We start from the raw sequence: 21,123 nt of genomic DNA, 5'->3' as shown, positions 1-21,123 counted from the left end.
AAGTTCATTATATAATGATAAAGCAATCAATTCAGCAAGAGGCTATAACAATTATAAATATATATCACCCAACATTGGAGCACCCAGATACATAAAGCAAATATTATTAGAGCTAAAGAGATAGATCCCAATACAGTAATAGATGGGGACTTCAACACTCCACTTTCAGTACCGGACAGACATCCAGACATAAAATCAGCAAAGAAATACCAGACTTAATCTGTACTACAGACTAAATAAACCTAATACATATTTACAGAACAGTTCATCTAAGGGTGCAGAATGTAGATTCTTCTCCTCAGCACATGGATCATTCTCAAGGGTGAATCATATGTCAGGCCACAAAAAAAGTCTTAAAAAGTTGAAATTATATCATGTGTCTTCTCTGACCACAATGGAATAAAACTGGAAATCAATAACAAGAGAAATTTTGGACACTATACCAAGAGATGGAAATTAAACAGCATGCTCCTGGATAACCAGTGGGTCAATAAATATATTAAGAAAATTTTTAAATTTATTAAAGTAAATGTAAATGAAAATACAACATACCAAAACCTATGGGATACAGCATAAGCAGTACTAAGAGGAAAGCTTATAGCAGTTAGTGCCTACATTTAAAAAGACGACAAGTAGGTGGAAAAAAGAAAAGATAAAATACTTCAAATGAACAACCTAATGATGCATCTTAAAGAACTAGAAAGGCAAGAATAAACCAAAGCCAAAATTAGTAGCAGTAAAGAAATGCTAAAGAAATAAATAAAGTTGAATTGAATAAAACAATACAAAAGATGAACAAAACAGAACAGTGGCCTCAGAAATAACACCAAACATCTACAACCATCTCATCTTTGACAAATCTGACAAAAACAAGCAATGGGGAAATGATTCCCTATATAACAAATGGTGCTGGGAAAACTGGCTAGCCATATGTAGAAAACTGAAACTGGATCCCTCCTTACACCTTATATAAAAATTAGCTCAAGATAGATTAAATACTTAAATGTAAGACCTAAAACCATAAAAACCCTAGAGGAAAACCTAGGCAATACCATTCAGGACATACGCATGGGCAAAGTCTTCATGACTAAAACACCAAAAGCAATGGCAACAAAAGCCAAAATAGACAAATTGGATCTAATTAAACTAAAGAGCTTCCACACAGCAAAAGAAACTATCATCAGAGTAAACAGGCAACCTACAGATTGGGAGAAAATTTTTGCAATCTATCCATCTGACAAAGGGCTAATATCCAGAATCTACAAAGAACTTAAAAAATTTTTCAAGAAAAAAAGACAACCCCATCAGAAAATGGGCAAAGGATATGAACAGACACTTTTCAAAAGACGACATTTATGCAGCCAACAAACATGAAAAAATGCTGATCATCACTGGTCATTAGAGAAATGCAAATCAAAACCACAATGAGATACCATCTCATGCCAGTTAGAATGGTGGTCATTAAAAAGTCAGGAAATAACAGATGCTGGAAAGGATGCAGAGGAATAGGAAAACGTGTATACTGTTGGCAGGAGTGTAAATTACTTCAACCACTGTGGAAGACAGTGTGGCAATTCCTTAAGGATCTAGAACCAGAAATACCATTTGACCTAGCAGTCTCATTACTATGTATATACCCAAAGGATTATAAATCATTGTACTCTAAAGACACACGCACACATATGTTTACTGCAGCAGTGTTCACAAGAGCAAAGTCTTGAAGTCAACCCAAATGCCCATCAATGACAGACTGGATAAAGAAAATGTGCCACATACACACCATGGAATACTATGCAGCCATAAAAACGGATGAGTTCATGTCCTTTGAAGGGACATGAATGAAACTAGAAACCATCATTCTTAGTAAAGTAACACAAGAAGAGAAAAACCAAACACTGCATGTTCTCACTCATAAGTGGGAGTTGAACAATGAGAACACATGGACACAGGAAGGGGAACATCACATACCAGGGCCTGTCGGGGGGTGGAGGGCTGGGGGAGGGATAGCATTAGGAGAAATACCTAATGTAAATGATAAGTTGATGGGTGCAGCAAACCAACATGGCACATGTATACCTATGCAACAAAACTGCATCTTGTGCACATGTACCCAAGAACTTAAAGTATAATAAAAAAAGATAAACAAAATTGACAAACCTTTAGCCACACCAAGAAAAAAAAAAGAGAAGACCCAAATAAATAAAAACAGAGATGAAACAGAAGGCACTACAACAGATATGGCAGAATTTCAAAGGATCATTAGAGGCTACTACAAGCAGTGGTCTGTATTCCATAAATTGAAAAACCGAGAAAAAAATGTACAAATTCCTAAACACGTAAAACTTACCAAGATTGAACCATGAGGAAATCCAAAACTTGAACAGATAATACATAATAAGATCAAAACTGTAATAAAAAGTCTCCTAGCAAAGAAAAGCACAGGGCTCAATGGATTCACTAATTTTACCAAACATTTATTTTTGTTATTTTATTACTTTATTATTATTTTATTTTATTTTTGAGGTGGGATCTTGCTCTGTTGCCCAGGCGGAAGGACAGTGGTGTGATCACAGCTCACTGCAGCCTTGACCGCCAGGACTCAAGCGATTATCCCATCTCAGCCTCCCAAGGAGCTAGGACAACAAATACATGCCATCATGCCTATTTACTCTATTATTATTATTATTTGTAGAGACAAGATCTCACCATGTTGCCCAAGTTGGTATCAAACTCCCGGGCTCAAGAGATCCTCCTGCCTTGGCCTCCCAAAGTGCTGGGATTACAGGGATAAGCCATCATGCCTTGCAACCCAAACATTCGAAGTAGAACTAATACCAATCCTAAACACACTATTCCAAAACAATAGAGGAGGGAGTACTTCCAAACTCATTCTATGGTCGAGTACTATCCTGATACCAAAACCAGACAAAGACACATCAAAGAAAGAAAACTACAGATCAATAACCCTGATGAACATTGATATAAAAACTCTCAACAAAATACTAGCAAATCGAATTTGACAATACGTTAGAAAGTTTGTTTATCATGACCCAGTGAGATTTATTTCAGGGATGCAAGGATGGTTCAACATATGCAAATCAATCAGTGTGATACATCATATCAACAGAATGAAGGACAAAAATCAAGTAATCATTTCAATTAATACTAAAAAAGCATGTTATAAAATTCAACATCCCTTCATAATAAAAACCCTAAAAACAATGATATATAAAGAACATACCTCAACCCAATAAAAAGCCATATACAACAGACCCACAGCTAGTATCATACTGAGTGGGTAATAACTGAAAGCCCTTCCCCTAAGATCTGTAACATGACAAGGATGCTCACTTTCATCACTGTTACTCAATATAGCACTGGAAGTCCTATGTGGAGCAATCAGACCAGAAAGAAAGAAAGAAAGACCAGAAAGAAAGGGCATCCAACTTTACTGGAAACGAAGAAGTCAAATTATCCTTCCTTGTAAATGATATAATTTTATATTTGGAAAAAACCTAAAGACTCCACCAAAAAACAAAACTGATACTGCACACATGGAAAGTTTTTCTCCCTAGTTCACTAGCTCCCCATCACCCTTCCACCCTATTCCCACCCAATCCCACATTTCTCCATGACCAAAAATATCAAATCAGTAAGGAAGATGTGGGATTCTTGCTTGGCCAGGTCTCTTTTGCGTACTTCTTCTTCTTGGGTTCATTTACAGTTTCAGGGTTATGGACGGCAAGGTTTGGTGCAGGGTTTGTATTCACTGCTGCCAGCACAACGGGAGTCAAGTCCACATCAGAGGCAAGGTTTACGTAGGGCATAAACAAGCTACCAATGAGTGCTGTCTCATGGAAGCTGGGAGTCTGCTTCACTGTGTGTGGGGGATGTCCTCTGTTAAAGGCAAAGTTCTGCATGCGCCTTCTCCCTGATTCCTCCAGGCGCAAGGAGCCAGGGCCCTACCCCTGCTTCTTCTGGACTGAGACCCCTGCAGTTTGCACTAAGTTCTTGAATCGACCAACTGAGGGATCCACATCCTCTAAGTTGATGATCTCATCATCCTCACTGAATGTCACCCATGAGTTCTTCCACTTCCTCTTTGGTCTTGGAATGTCTAGATTTCCCTCCTCAATGGTAAGGGTGGAAATCCACTTGTTGTGGGCAGCGTTGAACTATCTCAGGTTATCAAGCTTAGTTTCCTCCTCTGGAAGCCCCAGTAAGCACCTGAGTTCATCATCCTCTTCACCCATCTTCTCAACTCCTTTCACAGCCAATGGCAATGTCTGAAGTGTCTCACACAGAGTGTATGCCCTTGTGGATGCGTCAATGAGATCCTGGAATTGATAGGAATTTGCTGAGGCTTGTGAGGTTCCAACCAAATGTGACCCAAGAAAGTGCTTTGTGTACTGTTCAGATCTATTAGGAAAACTCTCCTCAGATGCTTGTGGTAGACAAAGGCAGCATGGAACTGAGTGCAAGACTGGTGTTCAATGGTAAAGTCACACAAATCAAGGTTTCTCCCAAATACGTAATACTTACTTTCACCAATAATCAGTTTCTCAATTAGTGTGTCTCATTTGACTGCATCCAGATGTCGACGAGAACGGGGCTTACTCGCCCAGGTTGGGCAGTGGAGCAGCGTGAGGCTGGAGCCAGAGTTTGCAACTGCCACCACCTTGCATCTCCCCCTCCCATTTGGTGGGCCCAAAGCAAAAACTTAAAAATTAATCAGTGTACAAAAATTAGTTACATTTCTATTAATCAATAACCTTCAGAGAGCCAAATTAAGAATTCAATCCCATTTTCAACAGCCACACACACACAAATATACGTAAGAATACATTTAACTAAGGAGGTGAAAGAATTCTACAAGAAGAACTACAAAACACTGTTGAAATTGTAAGTGACACAAACAAATGGAAAAACATCCCATGCTCATGGTGTGTTAGGATCAGTAATGTTAAAATGACCATAGTACCCAAAGCAATCTACAGATTCAACACAATTCCTATCAAATCACCAACAACATTTTTCAAAGAATTAGAAAAAATAATCCTAAAGTTCATATGAAACCAAAAAAAAAAAATTCTGAATAGCTACAGCAATCCTAAGTAAAAAGGACAAATCTGGAAGCATCACATTATATAGCTTTAACTTATATTACAAAACTATAGTAACTAAAACAGCATAATACTAGAAGAAAAACAGACACATTATCAATGGAATAGAATAGATAATCCAGAAATAAAGTCACATACCCACAATTAACTAATGTTGACAAAAACAAAACGGGGAAAGAACATCTAATTCAATGAATAGTGCTGGGAAAATTAGCTAGCCGTATGCAGAATTAAACTTGGACCCTTATCTCTCACCATACACAGTAATTAATTCATGATATGTTAAAGACTTAAATGCAAGACCTGAAACTATAAAAAGCCTGGAAGAGTGGGTGGAGCAAGACGGCCATTAGGAACAGCTCCAGTCTCCAACTCCCAGCGCGAGTGACACAGAAGACCGGTGATTTCTGCATTTTCAATTGAGGTACTGGGGTCATCTCACTGGGGAGTGCCGGACAATCGGTGCTGGTCAGCTGCTGCAGCCCGACCAGCGAGAGCTTAAGCAGGGCGAGGCATCGCCTCACCTGGGAAGCGCAAGGGGGAAGGGAATCCCTTTTCCTAGCCAGGGGAACTGAGACACACAACACCTGGAAAATCGGGTAATTCCCACCCCAAAACTGCGCTTTAAGCAAACGGGCACACCAGGAGATTATACCCACACCTGGCTGGGAGGGTCCCACGGCCACGGAGCCTCCCTCATTGCTGGCACAGCAGTCTGTGATCTAATCGCAAGGCAGCAGCGAGGCTGGGGGAGGGGCGCCCGCCATTGCTGAGGCTTAAGTAGGTAAACAAAGCTGCTGGGAAGCTCGAGGCGGGTGGAGCTCACAGCAGCTCAAGGAAACCTGCCTGTCTCTGTAGACTCCACCTCTGGGGACAGGGCACAGCTAAACAACAAAAGGGGAAGCAGCAGAGGCCTGTGCAGACGCGAACGACTCTGTCTGACAGCTTTGAAGAGAGCAGTGGATCTCCCAAAACGGAGGTTGAGATCTGAGAACGGATAGACTGCCTGCTCAAGTGGGTCCCTGACCCCTGAGTAGCCTAACTGGGAGACATCCCTCACTAGGGGCAGTCTGACACCCCACACCTCACAGGGTGGAGTACACCCCTGAGAGGAAGCTTCCAAAGTAAGAATCAGACAGGTACACTCGCTGTTCAGCCATATTCTATCTTCTGCAACCTCTGCTGCTGATACCCAGGCAAACAGGGTCTGGAGTGGATCTCTAGCAATCTCCAACAGACCTACAGCTGAGGGTCCTGACTATTAGAAGGAAAACTATCAAACAGGAAGAACACCTATACCAAAACCCCATCAGTACGTCACCATCATCAAAGACCATAGGCAGATAAAACCACAAAGATGGGGAAGAAGCAGGGCAGAAAAGCTGGAAATTCAAAAAATAAGAGCGCATCTCCCCCTGCAAAGGAGCACAGCTCATCGCCAGCAACGGATCAAAGCTGGTCAGAGAATGACTTTGACGAAATGAGAGAAGAAGGCTTGAGTCCATCAAACTTCTCAGAGCTAAAGGAGGAATTACGTACCCAGCGCAAAGAAACTAAAAATCTTGAAAAAAGAGTGGAAGAATTGATAGCTAGACTAATTAATGCAGAGAAGGTCATAAATGAAATGACAGAGATGAAAACCATGACACGAGAAATACGTGACAAATGCACAAGCTTCAGTAACCGACTCGATCAACTGGAAGAAAAAGTATCAGCGATTGAGGATCAAATGAATGAAATGAAGCAAGAAGAGAAACCAAAAGAAAAAAGAAGAAAAAGAAATGAACAAAGCCTGCAAGAAGTATGGGATTATGTAAAAAGACCAAATCTACGTCTGATTGGGGTGCCTGAAAGTGAGGGGGAAAATGGAACCAAGTTGGAAAACACTCTTCAGGATATCATCCAGGAGAACTTCCCCAACCTAGTAGGGCGGGCCAACATTCAAATTCAGGAAATACAGAGAACACCACAAAGATACTCCTCAAGAAGAGCAACTCCAAGACACATAATTGCCAGATTCACCAAAGTTGAAATGAAGGAAAAAATCTTAAGGGCAGCCAGAGAGAAAGGTCGGGTTACCCACAAAGGGAAGCCCATCAGACTAACAGCAGACCTCTCAGCAGAAACTCTACAAGCTAGAAGAGAGTGGGGGCCAGTATTCAACATTCTTAAAAAAAGAATTTTAAACCCAGAATTTCATATCCAGCCAAACTAAGTTTCATCAGTGAAGGAGAAATAAAATCCTTTACAGATAAGCAAATGCTTAGAGATTTTGTCACCACCAGGCCTGCCTTACAAGAGACCCTGAAGGAAGCCCTAAACATGGAAAGGAACAACTGGTACCAGCCATTGCAAAAACATGCCAAAATGTAAAGACCATTGAGGCTAGGAAGAAACTGCATCAAATAACGAGCAAAATAACCAGTTAATATCATAATGGCAGGATCAAGTTCACACATAACAATATTAACCTTAAATGTTAATGGACTAAATGCTCCAATTAAAAGACACAGACTGGCAAACTGGATAAACAGTCAAGACCCATCAGTCTGCTGTCTTCAGGAGACCCATCTCACATGCAGAGACATACATAGGCTCAAAATAAAGGGATAGAGGAAGAGCTACCAAGCAAATGGAAAACAAAAAAGGTAGGGGTTGCAATCCTAGTCTCAGATGAAACAGACTTTAAACCAACATAGATCAAAAGAGACAAAGAAGGCCATTACATAATGGGAAAGGGATCAATTCAACAAGGGGAGCTAACTATCCTAAATATATATGCAACCAAGACAGGAGCACCCAGATTCATAAAGCAAGTCCTTAGAGACTTACAAAGAGACTTAGACACTCACACAATAATAGGGAGACTTTAACACCCCACTGTCAACATTAGACAAATCAACAAGACAGAAAGCTAACAAGAATATCCAGGAATTGAACTCAGCTCTGCAGCAAGCAGACCTAATAGACATCTACAGAACTCTCCACCCCAAATCAACAGAATATACATTCTTCTCAGCACCACATCACACTTATTTCAAAATTGACCACATAGTTGGAAGTAAAGCACTCCTCAGCAAATGTAAAAGAACAGAAATTATAACAAACTGTCTCTCAGCCCACAGTGCAATCAAACTAGAACTCAGGATTAAGAAACTCAATCAAAACTGCTCAACTACATGGAAACTTAACATCCTGCTCCTGAATGACCACTAGGTACATAACAAAATGAAGGCAGAAATAAAGATGTTCTTTGAAACTAATGAGAACAAAGATACAACATACCAGAATCTCTGGGACACATTTAAAGCAGTGTGTAGAGGGAAAGTTATAGCACTAAATACTCACAAGAGAAAGTGGGAAAGATCTAAAATTGACACCCTAACATCACAAGTAAAAGAGAAGCAAGAGCAAACACATTCAAAAGCTAGCAGAAGGCAAAAAATAACTAAGTCAGAGCAGAACTGAAGAAGACAGAGACACAAAAAACCCTCCAAAAAATCAGTGAGTCCAGAAGCTGTTTTTTTGAAAATACCAACAAAATTCATAGACCGCTAGGAAGAATAATAAAGAAGAAAAGAGAGAAGAATCAAATAGAAGCAATAAAAAATGATGAAGGGGATATCACCACCGACCCCACAGAAATACAAACTACCATCAGAGAATACTATAAACACTTCTACGCAAATAAACTAGAAAACTTAGAAGAAACGGATAAATTCCTGGACACATACACTCTCCCAAGACTAAACCTGGAAGAAACTGAATCCCTGAATAGAACAATTACAGGCTCTGAAATTGAGACAATAATTAATAGCCTACCAACCAAAAAAAGTCCAGGAACAGACGGATTCACAGACGAATTCTACCAGAAGTACAAGGAGGAGCTGGTACCATTCCTTCTGAACCTATTCCAATCAATAGAAAAAGAGGGAATCCTCCTTAACTCATTTTATGAGGCCAATATCATCCTGATACCAAAGTCTGGCAGAGACACAACAAAGAAAGAGAATTTTAGACCAATATCCCTGATGAACATTGATGCAATAATCCTCAATAAAATACTGGCAAACCGAATCCAGCAGCACATCAAAAAGCTTATCCACCATGATCAAGAGGGCTTCATTCGTGGGATGCAAGGCTGGTTCAATATACACAAATCAATAAATGTAATCCAGCATATAAATAGAACCAAAGACAAAAACCACATGATTATCTCAATAGATGCAGAAAAGGCCTTTGACAAAATTCAACAGCCCTTCATGCTAAAAAACTCTCAATAAACTAGGTATTTATGGAACGTATCTCAAAATAGTAAGAGTTACTTATGACAACCCCATAGCCAGTATCATACTGAATGGGCAAAAACTGGAAGCATTCCCTTTGAAAACTGGCACAACACAGGGATGCCCGCTCTTACCACTCCGATTCAACATAGTGTTGGAGTTCCGGCCATGGCAATCAGGCAGGAGAAAGAAATAAAGCGTATTCAATTAGGAAAAGAGGAAGTCAAATTGTCCCTGTTTGTAGATGACATGATTGTATATTTAGAAAATCCCATCGTCTCAGCCCCAAATCTCCTTAAGCTGATAAGCAACTTCAGCAAAGTCTCAGGATAAAAAAATCAATGTGCAAAAATCACAACCATTCTTATACACCAATAACAGACAAACAGAGAGCCAAATCATGAGTGAACTCCCATTCACAATTGCTTCAAATAGAATAAAATACTTAGGAATTCAACTTAAAAGGGATGTGAAGGACCACTTCAAGGAGAACTACAAACCACTGCTCAATGAAATAAAAGAGGATACAAACAAATGGAAGAACATTCCGTGCTCATGGATAGGAGGAATAAATATTGTGAAAATGGCCATACTGCCCAAGGTATGATTCAATGCCTAGATTCAATGCCATCCCCATTAAGCTACCAATGACTTTCTTCACAGAATTGGAAAAAACTACTTTAAAGTTCATATGGAACAAAAAAGAGCCCGCATTGGCAAGACAATCCTAAGTCAAAAGAACAAAGCTGGAGGTATCACAGTACCTGACTTCAAACTATACTACAAGGCTACAGTCACCAAAACAGCATGGTTCTGGTACCAAAACAGAGATATAGACCAATGAAACAGAACAGAGCCCTCAGAAATAATACCACACATCTACAACCATGTGATCTTTAACAAACCTGACAAAAACAAACAATGGAGAAAGCATTCCCTATTTAATAAATGATGCTGGGAAAACTGGCTAGCCATTAAGTAGAAAGCTAAAACTGGATCCCTTCCTTACACCTTATACAAAAATTAATTCAAGATGGATTAGAGACTTAAATGTTAGACCTAAAACCATAAAAACCCTAGAAGAAAACCTAGGCAATACCATTCAGGACATAGGCATGCGTAAGGACTTCGTTTCTAAAACATCAAAAGCAATGGCAACAAAAGCCACAATGGACAAATGAGATCTAATTAAACTAAAGAGCTTCTGCACAGCAAAGGAAACTACCATCAGAGCGAACAGGCAACCTACAGAATGGGAGAAGATTTTTGCAATCTACTCATCTGACAAAGGGCTAATATCCAGAACCTACAAACAACTCAAATTTACAAGAAAAAAACAAACGACCCCATCAAAAAGTGGGCAAAGGCTATGAACAGACACTTCTCAAAAGAAGACATTTATGCAGCCAACAGACACATGAAAAAATGCTCATCATCACTCACCATCAGAGAAATGCAAATCAAAACCACAATGAGATACCATCTCACACCAGTTAGAAGGGCGATCATTAAAAAGTCACAAAACAACAGATGCTGGAGAAGATGTGAAGAAATAGGAACACTTTTTTACACTGTTGGCGGGACTGTAAACTAGTTCAACCATTGTGGAAGACAGTGTGGTGATTCCTCAAGGATCTAGAATTAGAAATACCATTTGACCCAGCCATCCCATTACTGGGTATATACCCAAAGGAATATAAATCATGCTGCTATAAAGACACATGCACACGTATGTTTATTGCGGCACTATTCACAATAGCAAAGACTTGGAACCAACCCAAATGTCCAACAATGATAGATTGGATTAAGAAAATGTGGCACATATACACCATGGAATACTATGCAGCCATAAAAAAGGATGAGTTTATGTCCTTTGTAGGGACATGGATGCAGCTGGAAACCATCATTCTCAGGAAACTATCACAAGGACAGAAAACCAAACATCGCATGTTCTCACTGATAGGTGGGAATTGAACAATGGGAACACTTGGAGACAGGAAGGGGAACATCACCCACCGGGGCCTGTTGCGGGGTGGGGCGAGGAGGGAGGGATAGCATTAGGAGATATATCTAATGTAAATGACGAGTTAATGGGTGCAGCACACCAACATCGTACATGTATACCTATGTTATACATATGTACATGTATAACAAACCTGCACGTTGTGCACATGTACCCTAGAACATAAAGTATAATTAAAAAAAAAAAAACAACGAAGTGGTGTTTCTGAATAGGAAGTAGTTTGCTTACATATGTAAATTTTTTTTCTCGTGGTAAAGGCATTAGAAAGCTGCTTAAACAACATTTATTAGTGGTGCTAAGATTCCCGAGAGGAGGTACTCTCAGAGAGGTGAGCTCACGGTTTGCATCTGAGTTTTTTTGTTTTGTTTCATTTTGTTTTGTTTTTCCTGGAGGCATTTGTGGATTCTGAGTACAGAACAAAATGTCAAGTATCCATGCTTCTTTTAACCACAGGTCCACTGCTGCAGGCCAGAGAATCCAGCAGGTTTTTGGCAGTCTCACTATGCTAGAAGGACAAAATTAATGACTCTAGAGACTAAAATTCATTGAGACACAATGGGTGCAAAACTGAGCTGAACGTTCCTTCGAGACAGTTGCAGAATGTCTGAGACTATGCAGTGAGGGGATAAAAAGCTAGGGAGAAAGCCTCTGAAAGGCAGAACGGAGTTTTATCTGTCTTGCTGGAGAAGTAAGAATTACATACAGTAACTTTGAGAGGGAAGGGACCTAGAATCACACCAAATCAGTTAAAGGTACAAAGGACTGAAAGTAAGAACTCAATAACTTTGTAACCGTTTTACTTTGGAATATTTATCTTTACAGAAAAGTTGCAAAGACAGTATAGAGAGTTCCTACACACAGAAACTTCACCCTTCACTGAGGTTTTCTTAATGTAACATATGACCATGGTACATCTGACAAAACTAAGAGAATAACATTGGCACTGTACTATTCTATAAAGTGACAACTTAATTTGGATTTCACCAGTCTTTCCAATAATGTACTTGTTCTGTTCCAGGATCCAATAGAGAATATCCTATTACATTTAGTCATCATTTTTCCTTAATCTCCTCCATCCTATCTGTGACAAGTTTCATAGTCCTTCCTTGTTACATGTGACTGATAATGTAGAAGGGTACTGATCAGGTATTTTGAAGAAAGTCCTTCAATTTGATTTTGTCTGAAGTTTTCTTACATTTAGACTACAGTTATGGCTTTGGCAGAACAATATCACAGAGAAACACCCCTCACATCACATGATATCAAAGGATATATGATATCAACCTGAGTAATCACTGATGATGTTAACTTTATCACTTCTTTAAGGTGGTGTCTTCCACATTTTAAAACCATCTTTGCAAAATTTTAACAGTGAGAGAAAGCTAATATTACTCACTCCATTTTGCTTCTAACCTCACAAGCTGACTGCCTTTGTTCATCCCTACAGATAGGGCAAGCTCATCATGGGAGCAACTAAATTCAGTTGAAGGTTTAAATTTAAAGTAAGGATGATAATAGTCTCTTCCTGAAACTAACCCCCATCCTTGTTACGGGTCTGAAACTGCCCTTTGTAAAGCAAAGGCCGAAAGGTTATAATTATGGTGGGGGGGTTCCTAACTTTGCTAAAAAAATAAACATGGTTAAACAATAACCTGTAATTGCTTGCTTAGCTTGCTTTTCTGTAGTGCTTACTGTCCCAGAGTCATGTAACTGGAGGTTTTAAAATTTATAACTTTTCCTACTGCTCCTGTGCATAACATCACTACTGTGAAACCTAGAGAACTTTGAAGTATTTTTCAGATTAGCATTTTGGCAGACCAAGAGATGCCACCTGGACTTGTGATCCACACCGAGGAACTGACTCAATTCATCCTGCAACTCCTCTCTGGAACCAACTCAGCTGCAGGAAGATAGTCTCAACACTCTTGTGACTTCATCCCTAGCTAATCAATTGCCTCAGTTCTCCAGCTCCCCAACCACCATAGCAATCTTAAAAACCTGAGCCTCTGAATTCTCAGAGAGGCAGATGTGGGAAATATCTCCCATCTCCTCACTTGACTGGCCCTGTTATTATCAAATACTTTCTCTACTGTAACTCCTGCTTTTCTCAGTGTACTAGCTTTTGTGGGCAGTGGACAACAAGAACCTATTGGGTCACTACAATTTCTCCACCTAAGTTGCTATTTGTCCTTTCCATGTACTACTTATTAGAAGCAAGTCACTAAGTCCAGTGTCACTCCAGTACTCACTCAAGGGGAATGAAAGTAAGCTCCACTTCCTGTAGGGGGTACATTATTCATAATCATTTATTTAGAATTCTGTAATGGAGATTTATCCATTCCCCCTCTCAGTTATTCATTGTTTCACTTACATCAGTATGGACTCTTGGATATTTATTTTATTCTTTGAATTATAATCCAATTCTACTGCTTTGTATAATATTATTCCAATACTGACCACTAGAGGCTCATTTAGATTGGCTTCTGTGTCCTATTGACATGCCCCCTCTCCCTCTCCGTCACCTTTTTTGAGCAATTCTTCACTTTTTGCACTACAAGATGCTCCATGTTAATCCTGTATTTTCCCTACCCCAGCCCCAGAATTAGCCATTGTTACAAGAGTGCTAGCAACTTTTATTGGAAAAAGGTTTTTCAGAAACCAAGATCTGGGATCTGGCTGTGCTCATTGCTATTGACACTGCTTCTGCCCTTCTGAAGGGCAGAGCTAGGAAATATGTATGTATACTAACTCAGGTATACTTTCATATCTATTTATTTATTTCTGAATCAATCTATTTGTATATATTTTTAAATAAACATGAATTAAAACTTATCTCAAACTCTAACCCAACATCACAGAGTTCATTTTAGCCTTCATCCTCCTGGCTTCTTTGTAAATTATTTTTCTGACAATGAGAAATCTACTGTCTTTATCTACAGTTTATTTACTTATTGGTTCAACTCTAACACAAGTGTAAAATATTTTCAGAATTGCTAATCCCATATGAAACACATTTATCTACTAGAGCAGGGGTTATCAAACTACTGGCACTGAATATTTAGTATGATATAAGAGCTAAGGATTGTATTTACATTTGTAAATGACTATAAAAATAGAATATTTTATGAAAATTCATGTGACAATTACATGGAGTTCACATTTTAGTGCACAATGATAGTTTTTTGGTACACGGAAATGCTCATTTGCTTACATACTGCATACGATTGCTTTCTTGCTACAACCATACAGCTGAGTAGTTGTCATGGGGATCCTATGACCCAAAAAGTAAAAAGTATTTAACATCTTACTGTCTACAGAAAAAGTTTGCTGGCCTCTGACCTAGAATATAGTGACTATGTTGTGCTTTTTGTCTTAGCCTTACCATATACGCATTTAAAACATCATATTCCAAAGTTATTTAGGTCAGTTAATTTAAGCATGTCTTACATTTTAATATTGTTATGTTCATTAATTATGATAATCATTACATCCTTGGATGACACAACATCATGCTTTTTTCTTTTAATTTTCATATAGTAAAGTTAACTCTGATGTATATATCTATGAGTTTTGACAAATGCTTAAAGTTATGTATTGATCACTCCCATACCAATCGGAACAGTTCCTTAAACCTGAAGATTTCCCTGTCAGGCTGGTCTCTCTTGTAGCCAACATCTTCTGTGTCCCTCCTTACAAATTTTGTTACTTCAATAATGTAATATAAATAAAATCATACATGTAGCTTTGGAGATCTGGCTTCTTTCACTCAACAAGCCATATTTAAGATTCATCATGTTCTGTGAATTAACAGATCATTCTTTTTTATTGTTGAGTAGTATTCCATTGAAGACAGACATACCATAGGTTTGTTCACCATCACCAATAAAGGGCATCTTTGTTGCCTCCAGTTTTTGGCAACCATAAAGTTTCTATAAATATTTGTGTACAGATTTTCGGGTGAATATAAATTTTCAATGCATTTGGATAAAGACCTAGAAGTAGGATTGCTGGGTCATATGATAAGTATATGTTTCATTTTATTTAAAACTGTCTTATATCGTGGCTATACCATTGGTATTCCCACCAGCATTAAATGGAAATTCCTTTTGAACCATATCCTTGTCAGCATAATTTTGTTGTTGTTTTTATTTAATGATTCTAATAGGTGTATAGTAGTATCTTATTATGGTTTTAATTTGCATTTCCATTATGAATTCAGCATGTTTTAATGTGTTCTTTTGGTGAAATGCCTGTTCAGATCTTTTGCCCGTTATTTAATTTGGTTATTTTCTTTTTGTTAAGTTTGGATTGTTGTTTTGTGCTTTTCTTTTTTTCCTAACTCTGGATACAAGTCCTAAGTCATATATGTGATTTTAAAGTATTTTCATCCAACTTGTGGCCTTTTTTTTCTCTTAATAGTGACTTTCACAGAGCAAATTAAATCTAATTTGTCAATTTTTTTTAACTTTATGGATGTTGTGCTTGCTATCTATATAAAAACTCATTGCCAAACTTAAATTACACAGACTTTCTATTACGTTTTCCTCTAGAAGTTTTAGTTTTACATTCAAGGTCTATGATTTATTTTGAATTACATGCCAAGGGGCTTTTAAAAAAAATTAAGAACCATTTGTTCAAAAGATAACAAAAACTAAGTCAACATTTAATTGGCTTTACACTTTTGTCAAAATCAGTTGACAGTATTTACCTGGGTCTATTTCTGGAATCTCTATTCTATTCCTTCGATATATGTGTCCATAATTTACTCAATATAACACAATCCTCATTACTGTGCTTTACTGTAAAAATCTTAAAATTACGCAGTGAGTCCTCCAGCTTCATTCATTTTGAGACTGTTTTGATTTTTTAAGTTTATCTGCCTTTCATACAAGTTGTTGAATAAGCTTGTCAATATCTACTAAAAACATGTGCCGGAATTTTGATTAAGACTGCATAAAATCTAGATATCAAATTGAGATTCAAATATTGAATCCTCCCATCCATGAACATGTTATGTCAACTCTACTTATTTTTGTCTTCCTTGATTTCTTTCAATAATGTTTTCCAGTTCTCAGCATACAGATCCTACACATATTGTTAGAATTTTAGCTAAGCATTTAAATTACTGCTGCTATTATAAATGGCATAGATCTTCTAACTTAAAATATCAATTGCTCATTGCTGGTATATAGAAAAAAAAACTGATGTTCCTTCTTTCTGTGACCATGCTCAATTCACTATTTCTATGAGCTATTCTGTAGATCCTTTAGAGTTTGTTTATTTATTTACTATAAATAATCATATCTTCTGCAAATACAGTTATGTTTCTTCCTTTCTAATCTTTATGACTTTTATTTTACTTGCCTTATTACATTGCCTAAGATTTTCAGTATGACGCTAAAGAAAACAATGTTTTCTTTCTGAACTTTGAGAAAAAGCAATCAGTCTTTCACCAGTGAGTATAATGTTAGCTACAGGTTTCCAAATATAGGTTTCCAAAATAGGTTTCCAATTTCCTTCTCAAAGGAAGTTCACTTCTACCCCCACTTTACTAAGAGTTTTTATTATGAAAGGTGTTTAATTTTATTGAATGCTTTTTCTGTGTCTGCTGAAACTACATATAAGAAATATGCTTTTTCTTAATCAGTTAATAGGATAAATTTATACTGCATTTCTGCAATAAGTCCATTTAACTGTGAGGCATTTTCATTTTTATATACAGATGGATTTAATTTGCTACTATGTTTTTGGGAATTTTTGTATATATATTCATGAGGGCCATTGTCTGCATTTTTCTTTTCTTGCAATGTCGCTGTCTAGTTATAGCATTACAGTAAATACTGACTTCATAAAGTGACCCAAGGAGTTTTCCTTCTTCTGTTTTCAGGGATGTGCAAGACTGGTATTGTGTTCTCCTCAAATTTTGTTTGGATTAACCAGAGAAACCATCTAGGCCTCTCTCCTTGAAAAAGTTCTTAACTACGAATTCAATTTATTTAATAGATATATAACCACTAATATTTCATTTTCAGTTAATTATTGTATTAGTCCATTTTCATGTTGCCGATAAAGACATACCCAAGAATGGGCAATTTACAAAAGAAAGAGGTATAATTGGACTTACGGTTCCACATGGCTGGGGAAGTCTCACAATCATGGTTAAAGGCAATAGGGAGCAAGTCACATTACATGGATGGCAGCAGGCAAAGAGAGAGTTTGTGCAGAGGAATTCCTCTTTTAAAAACCATCAGACCTCATAAGACTTATCCACTATCACGAGAACAGCTACAGGAAAGACTTGCCCCCATGATTCAATTACCTCCCACAGGGTCCTTCCCACAACACACGGGAATTCAAGATGAGATTTAGGTGGGCACACAGCCAAACCATATCAGTTATAGTAATTTGCATTTCCCCAGGATTTGCCCCATTTCATCGATCAAAGTTTTAACATCAAAACCTCATGAAAAGCTTTCATCAAAACTTCAAAATCAGAATTTCATCAAAGTTTTAACATCAATGAAAATATGGCAGAATACAGAATTAGCAAAGAACAGTTTAAAAGTAAATATCCAAACTGGAGAGAAAAAAATAATGAAAAATGCGAATATAGGCATAAGATACATACGAGACACATTTTAAAGATTTTTATGTAAGTGTAATTTGAAGTTCTAGAAAAATAGCAAAGAGATATTGGGATGGAAGCAATGTTTAAAGAAAGAATGGCTAAGAGTTTTCCAAAACAGATGAAAGACATGAGTTCTGCATACTGAATGGATATTAATTCAGTAAAACCACATTTAGATAGATCATAGGAAAACTACTAAACACAATGCAAATAGCACATCTTACATGCAACAGAAGGGGGAAAGTCATATTATTGCAAACAAATAATAGCTGACTTTTCAACAGATACAGAAGCAGCCAGAAGACAATGGATTAGCTTCTTTTAAATGCCAAAAAAAAAAAAAAAAAAAATGACTATTAACCTAGAATTCTATATCCAGAAAAACTATTGTGCATAAATAGAACCAAGATGTTTTCAAGAAAAATCAGAATTCTTATCCAGGAGTCTGACATAAAAAGAAGTATTAAAGAGAGTTCTTCATGTTAGAAGGAAAACAATTCTAGAACCCAAATGGAAACAGTGAATTGCAAGAAAGAATGAAAAATAATATGTGATTAAAATAAATGTTACTAGATGAACAAAAATAATTTCTTGTGTTTTATACATGTAGAATTAAAATGCGTGATAACAGATAAGCAAAAAAGAAAGCAGATTAAAAACAGTTAAATGTTTTCATGTTCCCATATTATTAGAAAAGTCATAAAAAATAATTTGTCATGTATGTATGTTGAAATAAGGCAAACAATAACAAAATAGTTTAAAAAGAACCATGAGTTAATACAAAGGAAAATAAATTGTTTAAAATTTTGATTAATCCAAACAAAAGACAAAACAACCTACATAAAAATACTCGATTTTCATTCTTGAAAAAAAAAATTCACATGGTACTTACAAGATATATCCTTTACATATAATGACATAAACCAAAGACTTGAAGATTATATACCATGCATATACTAGACAGAAAAGCTGCTATAGCTATACTAACATCAGATAAAATATACTGTGAAACAAGGAATATTACTAGAGATAAAGAGGGACATTTCATAATTAAAGTTCCATAATCCATCCAATGACATAGCTTCAAAATATATAAAACAAAATTAAGAGAACCAGAAAGTAAAACAGACAAATCTATAATAACGAGACTTGAACCTTTCTTGAAATGTGACTCCTAGCTACCACTGTGTGGAAAAAGATAATTCTAAAAAATAAATTTAAATGTTAAAGAAAAAAGGCCTTCAGAAGACATACAAGAAAGTCTTAAAGTAGACAAAAACTATAAAGATGCTAATCAAAAAGGAAAAATGATAAACTGTATTCATTAGAATTAACAACTACTTTTAATCAAAAGATACTATTAAGAGTGAAAAGATAAGGCACAGAGTGGGAAAAGAAAATTGAAAAACTATATCTAAGAACTCATATGAAGCATCTACATGGAAATCTTACCTAAAAATGAAAGACAATCCAGTAGAAAAATGAACAAATGACGTGAACACAAAAGAGGATATCCAAATGGCCAATAAGAATATTCACTTGTCACAGGACACAGAAAATTAAAACCATTATATGATAAATTACTTTTCACTTATCAAAATGCCAAATGAAAACACATAGAAGCACAGACACACACACAAACACACACAATCAATCAATCAAAGGAGTAGGGAGGATATGAAACAAGTAGAACTCTCCCACATTGGTAGTGGGAGTGTAACTGTTAAAACCATGTGCAACATTCTTTGATAGTGTCTACTAAAGCTGAGTGTACACATTCCCCCTGATTAATTCCACTGGTAGATACATACCCAAATAAAATGTATGCAATGTCACCCAAGGACATGTGCATACTGCTTACAGCAGCTCTGTAACAGCTCACACCCCAAACAAACTAAACGCCCAAAAATGGAAGAATGAATAAATGGTAGCATTTTCATACAATAAAATGTATTGTATGATTACATTTTATTTATGGCAACAAGAATGAACTACTGCTACACTGCCACGTAAAACAAGATGTCTAAATTTCAAAAATGCTTGAATTGAAAAACCAAAGAGAAACAAGAATAAAAAAGTAGACACTGTAGGATGTCATTTATATAAAGTTCAAAACATGCAATATTATATCTTGCTACTAGAAGATAAACAACTTTGTTAGAAGTTTGATAATGTTTACACTTGGAATGGCAGTAGCTGGCAGGAACAAGAGGGGCTTCTGCAGAACTGCTTTGTTTCTTGATCTGGTAGGTAGTTTACATAAGACTGTTAATTTTATAATTTATCAAGCTGTTACTTACTATTTTTACATTTTCTATGTGTTCTTTTCCATACTTTGAAAAGAAGTTTAATTTTAAAAATAGCATGTATATAGAAACTTAAAACTGTAAAAAGTGATCCCAAGGTCATATAAACCCCTTATATCCCCCAAGACTAATCTTAGTGTCCAACACACATTGATGATAAATGATTGCTTTTTAAACTAATGAATGAAACAAGAGATCAAACACACAAAAATGTACTGTCATTATTTCCCAGCTGTCATTTATATGAATGCTTATCTGCTTTTTCTCAGAAAATATCCTCATATAGATTTTTTCTAATATTAAACCTGACAAACCTGACCTGTTCTTTTCCTCTTTTATTCAACTAACATACAAATTAACTGAGAAGTTTCTTCAAAATACATACCTTTCACTACCCCCTCATGCTACCATTTAGAATTAAATATATCTGCAGCAGATGAAATTGCTTTATACTGAACCATGAAACAAGAGTTCTCATATTTTGAAGGCTGTGAAATAATTATCATCAAGTCACTATGTACTGAAACTTTATAAGATAATTATCACTAACACTGTTCATAGTTCAGATGGTCTATTTCAAACATTTTGCATAATGACTTAGGTCAAGCAGGAATTTAGATATGTTGCCTTGGGCAAAACCAGTGATTTCCATCAAATGGAGCTTGCTTTCTTTTTTTCTTTCGGGTGACTAAATTTTATAAGCTTTAGGCATCTTTGGTGGTTTTCTTGACCTATTATAAATAGCCTTCGAAAGAAA

General features: G+C 36.8%; 1 protein-coding gene and 1 pseudogene across 8 annotated transcripts in view; both read right to left on the bottom strand.

Moving 5' to 3' along the window:
• Positions 1 to 21,123, bottom strand: part of SPATA6 (spermatogenesis associated 6) — a 186,516-nt gene that overhangs the window by 49,198 nt on the left and 116,195 nt on the right. The gene's annotated exons all lie outside the window — the stretch shown is intronic.
• LOC111523266 lies at positions 3,645 to 20,950 on the bottom strand (annotated as a pseudogene).

The sequence above is a fragment of the Piliocolobus tephrosceles genome, chromosome 1 (assembly GCF_002776525.5).
Source record: "Piliocolobus tephrosceles isolate RC106 chromosome 1, ASM277652v3, whole genome shotgun sequence".
NCBI classification, from domain to species: Eukaryota; Metazoa; Chordata; class Mammalia; order Primates; family Cercopithecidae; genus Piliocolobus; species Piliocolobus tephrosceles.
Note: the sequence above shows the minus strand (reverse complement) of the source record. Positions and strands in the feature narration are given on the sequence as shown.